Source organism: Panthera uncia, chromosome A2, assembly GCF_023721935.1.
Source record: "Panthera uncia isolate 11264 chromosome A2, Puncia_PCG_1.0, whole genome shotgun sequence".
Classification (NCBI taxonomy): Eukaryota; Metazoa; Chordata; class Mammalia; order Carnivora; family Felidae; genus Panthera; species Panthera uncia.
Genome location: NC_064816.1, coordinates 144,834,885 through 144,841,523, shown reverse-complemented (window position 1 = coordinate 144,841,523; position 6,639 = coordinate 144,834,885). Strand labels below are relative to the sequence as shown.

General features: G+C 45.8%; 1 pseudogene; it reads left to right on the top strand.

Annotated features, from left to right (window-relative positions):
- Window positions 1-1,896: 1,896 nt before the first annotated feature.
- LOC125930472 (alpha-internexin-like) lies at window positions 1,897-6,380 on the top strand (annotated as a pseudogene).
- The last annotated feature ends 259 nt before the right edge of the window (window positions 6,381-6,639 follow it).

Sequence of the window (6,639 nt, the reverse complement as noted above, 5' to 3'; positions counted from 1 at the left end):
CTTCGAGCCCCTTGTTGGGTTCCGCGCTGCTGGTGCTCCCTGTCTCTCTCTCTGCCCCTCTCCTGCTCTCTCTCTCTCTCAAAATAAATAAATAAACTTAAAAAAAAAAAAAAAAAGGGAAAGAACTGACTGGGATGTGCACACTTCTGTCCTGCCCACTCCAGGAGTCCTATACCTCTAACCCTACCCTGGGACTGCAGAGGAGTCTGTCAAATTCTGGTGTTTCATGTATTAGGAAGCCTATTGTTGCAGCACAACAAGGCACCTTTCTTCAGAACCAGTTTTATCAATAACAAAGTATTGTTTTGATCTTATCTGCCACTCCTCCCTCTCAGGTAGGGAGAAGGGTGTAATTTATTGGGGCCCCACCAATCCTAGCAGGGATAAGATAGGTAACAGGTAATTATAATACAAAGCACACTGTGATCAGTGTAGTGTGAGTTCCAAATTAGAGGAGATCATTAGCAAAGGAGAACACATTTTTGTCAAGAGAATTACAAAGTAACAGAATCACACTGTAGACCTTTATGCCCAGGGCTCATTCTACATCAGAACTTCTTGTTAAAATTTTTTATATTCAGTATATAACTTAATAAAGAAACTTAATTGTCAACCTAATCATAAATAGTGATTTTTGAGTTAGAGCGTTTGCTTCTTGCTATTGGATGTAAAACTGTAGCATGTGATTGTTGGTGGTCAAAGTAAAGAGCTGGTGGGAAAAAACACCTCATGGGAAATAAAACTGGAGAGGTAGTTTAGAGCTAGAGCTAGAGGGTCCTAAATGTGTGCATTTGGGTCTTTATGCTTTACGCACTGGGCAGCCTGTGAAAGTGTTTGAACAGGAAAATAACCAGCCTAGATGTGTGCTTTAGGAATTAACATGGTAGTGGCGTGTCAGACTATAAGGTACAGCTCAGTAGGGTAAGGCTGAAAGCAGGGAGACCTACTAGGTGATTATAGCATTAACCAAGGTAGGAGGAAGCCAGGTATTGTACTAGAAGGTACTAGCAGGAATAAAGAGGAAAGAACGAACACAAAATATGTATGTTTCAAAACAAAATTACTAGAACTTGACCACGTAACAGATGTGGGACAAAAGTAAGGGGAGAATTAAAGATTGTATCAAAGTTTTGAGGAGCACCTGGGTGGCTCAGTCGGTTAAGACTTGAGACTCAGTCTCAAGTCATGATCTCATAGTTCGTGGCTTCGAGCCCCACGTCGGGCTCTATGCTGACAGCTCAGAGCCTGGAGCCTGCTTTGGATTCTGTGTCTCCCTCTCTTTCTGCCCTTCCCCCGTTTGCGATCAATCTGTCTCTCTCTCTCTCTCTCTCAAAAATAAATAAACATTAAAAAAAAAAGTTTTGAGTTGGTGCAATGAGAAAGATCTTAATTAACAGAAACAGGAATAAATGTTCAGGAAAAAAAATAATGATTTAGATTTGAATCTGTTAACATCAATCAACACACTGGTAGAATGTTTGGGTGGAAACTTCCAACGAGGAGTTGTCAGGGCTAGAAATGGGGTTTCAGAAATAAGTCACAAACAAGGAAGAATTAAAGCCATGAGACTGAATGAGTTCACCAAGAGACCATATGGAAGTGAGGATGGAGTGGAGGGCCAAGGGCAAATTCTTAAGGGAAACCTATATTTCAAGTTGGAAAATAAGATGAGGAGGCATAGGGATAAAAAGAGATATAAGAAAACATTACTGGGGGAGCCAAAGGTGGGGAGAATTTTACAGGTGTGGGGAGCAATAAGGCATGAGAGAACAGGGAAAATCATATAAAGTGATTAGGGAAAATAAGCATAAAAAACAAAACCCTGCATTTGGTAAGCAGCTATCGACCTTCAAAAAATTATTATGGAGTGAGAAGAGCTAAAGCCAGATTACAAAGATGAAGGGAGTGGGTGATATCCGCACGGAAGCAGTTGGCAAAGATGACTTTTTACAGAAGTTTTGTGATGAAGAGAACGAAGGAAGGCCCTTGCTTAGGGGGGCAGCAGAGCGGCGGGAAAGTGGCTTTGTTCATGTGTATGTTTGTGGGTTCGGTTTTCTTGTTTGTTTGGCTAGTTTTGGATACGATAAACCTGAGTATGATTACAGTCAGAGAGCAAGAGCCAGTGGTGACGCCAAAGAGAGAAAGAGAGGGCGATTATGTCAAATTGAGCAAAGCTTCAGGGCAGGCCGGAGAAGCTCCAATCAAGATACCAGAATGGCAGTTTAGCCCTGGAGGAGGTGGAGGCTGTATAAGGGGCCAGGACAAGCCGGAGAGGGAGTACCAGAAGCAGACACGTGTAGGATGGACAGATGGGACGAGGGGGAGACGAGGGAGGCAGACCAGATGCTGGAGGTGACAGTGGTCGAGCGGTGTGGTATAGATGGGTGGAGTAGGCGTGCGGGTGGGACTGGGTAAGGGCAGCCTTCCTGGGTCTGTCTCACGCGCCTCGTGAAAGCAGACTCCTCTGCAGCTTCCGCCGCAGCTGCTCTCCCGGCCCTTAAGCTTCGTTCAACTCGGAGCACTACCTGTGCGCCTCGTCCTGCTACCACAAGGTGTTGGAAGATGGCCCTCGGCTCTCCTCGTGACTCTCCAGTGCCGGTGGCACAGGTATCTGGCAGTCGCTGTCCCGCGGCAATGAGGCCTCCGGGGCCTCCTCGCTCGGCCTGCGTCCGGCCCACCGCCCGTGGCCCTGCGGCATCCGACGGGCCGGACCCGAGTCCGGCAGCTGCGCGCACCCAGGAGACGGAGCAGCTGCAAGGCCTCGACGACCGCTTCGCCGTATTCACGGAGGAGGCGTACCAGCGCAGGAAGTAGAAGACCGATCCAAGCCGAGGCGACCGCGCTGGGGCAGCGCCACGTCGGCCCGACGCGCCTGGTGAGCTCTTCCGGCGCGAGCTGCGCGCGCAGCTGTAGGAGGCGGGCTCCGCGCAGGCGCGGACTCCGCTGGAGCGCGTCGGCCCAGCGGACAAGGCGCAGCGGTTGCGGTCAGGCTGCGAGGAGGGGAGCCAAGGGTGCCCGGAGGCGTGGCAGCGCGATGTGGATGGCACCTCGCTGGCCCGCCTGGACCTGGAGAAGAGGCTGGAGTCGCTGCTAGACGACCTGGCCTTCGTGCGCCTGGTGCAGGATGAGGAGGTGGCCGAGCCGCTGGCCACACTGTAGGTGTCGTCGCAGGCCTCGGCCGACGTGAGCGTGGCTGTGGCCACACCGCACCTCAGTTCGGCGTTGAGGTTCCCTGGCCGCCAGGTCAGTGGAGGAATGTGCAAGTCCAGGTTGGCCAGCCTGAGCTAGCAGGCGGCGCGAAGCACGGAGGCCAGCAGGGCCGGCCGGCCGCGAGGAGATTCACGAGTACCGGTGCGAACTGCAGGCATGCACGGTCCAGACCGAGGGGCTGCGTGGGGCCAACGAGTGTTGGAGAGGCTGGAGCTGGAGAGCGGCACAGTGCAGACACGGCCAGCTGCCAGGATAGTGTTGGGCCGCTGCAGAGTGATCTCACCAAGAGTGTGACATGGCTTGCCACCTTCAGGAATACCACGACTTGCACAGCGTCAAAATGGCTCTTGGTATTGAGATAGCAGCTTTATGGGGAGCTACTGTAAAGTGAAGACCCACGTGTTAGCGCCAGTGGATTAAGCATTTTAGGACTGAATCCACCTTCCGATCCGGGTTATCTGTTTCCACCTAGAATCCTCAGTTTTACGACCTCCAAAGACTCATCCACTGGTCTGTCTCTTAAGAGAAGGTTTCTAAGATAGCCTCTAAGAAAAACTTCCAGATAGGGGGAAATTTTGAAGAAATATTGGAAGAGACCATAGTATCTACCAAGGAAACAAAGAAATCAAATATAGAAGAAAGCACTATCTCAAGACAAAAAATATAATTCTGGTGCTTAAAAAAACTTAATGTTTAAAAGGAGATAATATGTAGGGGCGTCTGGCTGGCTTAGTCGGTAGAGCTGTGACTCTTGATCTCACGGTTGTGGGTTCAAGCCCACGTTGGGTGTAGAGATTAATTTAAAAAATAAAATCTTTAAAAGGGGGGATAATGGGGCGCCTGGGTGGCTCAGTTGGTTAAGCAGCCAACTTCGGCTCAGGTCATGATCTCACAGTCCGTGAGTTCAAGCCCTGCATCGGGCTCTATGCTGACAGCTTGGAGCCTGGAGCCTGTTTCAGATTCTGTGTCTCCCTCTCTCTCTGCCCCTCCCCTGCTAATGGTCTGTCTCTCTCGTCTCTCAATAATAAATAAATGTTAAAAAAATTTAAAAAAAAGGGGGGGGATAATACGCATTTGACTTGTTAAAAGATCCTACTCCTGAATCAAAACACCTGTCACCACCGTAAAATGTCTTCAAGACTTCAGTCTCCTATTTAGCCTCGAATACTTTCTCTAACAAGAAAACCACCCCTTGAGTTGGAGTGAACTACAGTCCTTGAGTAATCACAGAGGAGTTATCGAAGAACCCAGCCTTCTCACCTAAAGCTCAAGGTTCACAGCAATAGATGATTCAGGTACAGAGGAGGTACAAACTAAGGTGCTAAATCTGTGATCATCATTTGCTGTGAATTGAAGTTAAAATCTATATCCACTCACTATGCCAGCCATTGCCCAGCTATATAATCTCATTCTAGTTACCTAAAACATGAGATCACTTGCAAAGATAAACCAATGATCCATGCCTCACACCGCTCTGACAGAACTGTTTCACAAATTATAGCTGTTTGTTTAATGGACACTTTGCTTCCTATCATGTTCATTTCCACATATCCTTCCCCCCCCCCAACTAAGGGGGGGAAGCTAGTGTACTATTCTTCACCTTAAATGCATTGGGATTCTTCTTAAGAGAACTTACCCCCTTTTGTTTCTTTGCCCAATGGATAAAATTAGATTCACGTTGAACATTTCTATGATTTGTGTAATAAATTGTCACTATGCATTTCATATCCTTCCAATTTTGTAAGTAAAAGAAAAATGGCAGTACAACTTTTAAGGATTTCCCCCCCAATAAATAAAATAATGAAGAGTCCCTAGATTTTAGGCTTTCAGCTTATTCAAATCCATTTAATTAGGGGGAAAAAAAAACTATTAGGAATGTAGCTTTTCACCATAACTGTGGAAACACAGGAATAGTATCCCGAGCTGTGATTCAGCTGACCTTATATTTAGCAGCATAAGCTGGAAAAGGTGAGTTTTTGTGTGAATGGAAAGAACGAAGGTCTCGTTTATCTGTGGCAGTTCTTTTGTGGTGATACAGAATTAGCTGTTTTGTGCCCTTATCCCTAGATGGAACCCACATATTACCCTTCCTACTAGTCTAGGTCCTCACTCTCCTACGCCTCTTAAGAGTGTTGAGTGTAGATTATGTTATCTCCAGGACACAATGCTACTGCCCTAAAGTCAAAGAAGTCACTTCTGGTCAATGAGCACCACCAGAAAAAAAAAAAAAAATCTTTCTTTTTTCTGAAAGAGTCTTGCCCAATAGTTTTACCACTGCTGCATGGTTTGTAGGGTGTCCCTTCTCCGCTGAGGAGGAAGAGACACTGAGACCAGAGAAGGGGCATACATGCTCCTACTCCGTGCTAGGAAGTACATTCTGGAGAGTCAGCTTTTCATCTGCTCAGTTGTATAGCAGCTACATTGCACAGTCTTCCACATGTGCCAAGTCTGATGTAGGATTAATTCTCTATCCACAGTCACTTCTACCAGACCTAAAGAGTTGCCCTGTCTCTGTCACACATCTCCACTAAGAGCTCTGTGGTAACAGGAACTCTGTGGTAACAGGAACATTATACTTTTACTGAACTTTCTTATTCTAGTACACGCTTCAGTAATTCAAGGAACTGGAGAGATATTTTTCTTCTTTCCCTTACTCCATCCTTGTCTATACTCCCCACGCTTACTGTAAAACATTAGTAAAATAAGAATTATGATCATGCAAATTCCACCGACATGAAAAAAAAAAAAGCAGTTTTCATTTGGGTCTATGCTCTGTAAATCTGGGAGTCTCCCTACCCCCCAGCACTTGCTCCCTTCCCACCCACCCCCACACAAATGCCAGCCTGTCTGACAAATAAAATCTTATGAATCATGAAAGCCAAAAATCTATTTTAATCCTAAAATTACCTTCTACATTGCTATTTTGTAACTTGTGTTGTTCCTAATTATGGTATTAACCAGTCAATGTTTTAATTTTTTTCTAATTCTAGAAGATGAATAAGGCCAAAAATGTATAAATAAACTAATCCATATTACTAGTTTCTGTGTTTCTTCAAGACACAGGATGCCAGATAGAAGACATTTCTGAGATATAATCTGTTATCAGTCTAAGTGCTGTAAGTCTGGGTTTTTTAAGAGGCTTAAATCTCAGTGCTTGCATTACTACTTATAAAGCCTATTTCTGCTGATAGTACCTGACTACTGACTCTCTTTTGATGATGAAAGAATTGGGAAGTTGTAGTCATAGCATGATGGATTTGGCAGAAGCTTTTCTGTATTTCTCCATTGTCTGGTCTGGTTAGGAAAACGAAAGAATTGCCCGATGCTCTTTCATTTTAGTTCTCTTTATTTATCTTCTAATGTTTCTGGTTGTTTGAGCTATATTTAGAATCAGACACCATGGATGCTGTGAGAAAGAGAGAGGGACAG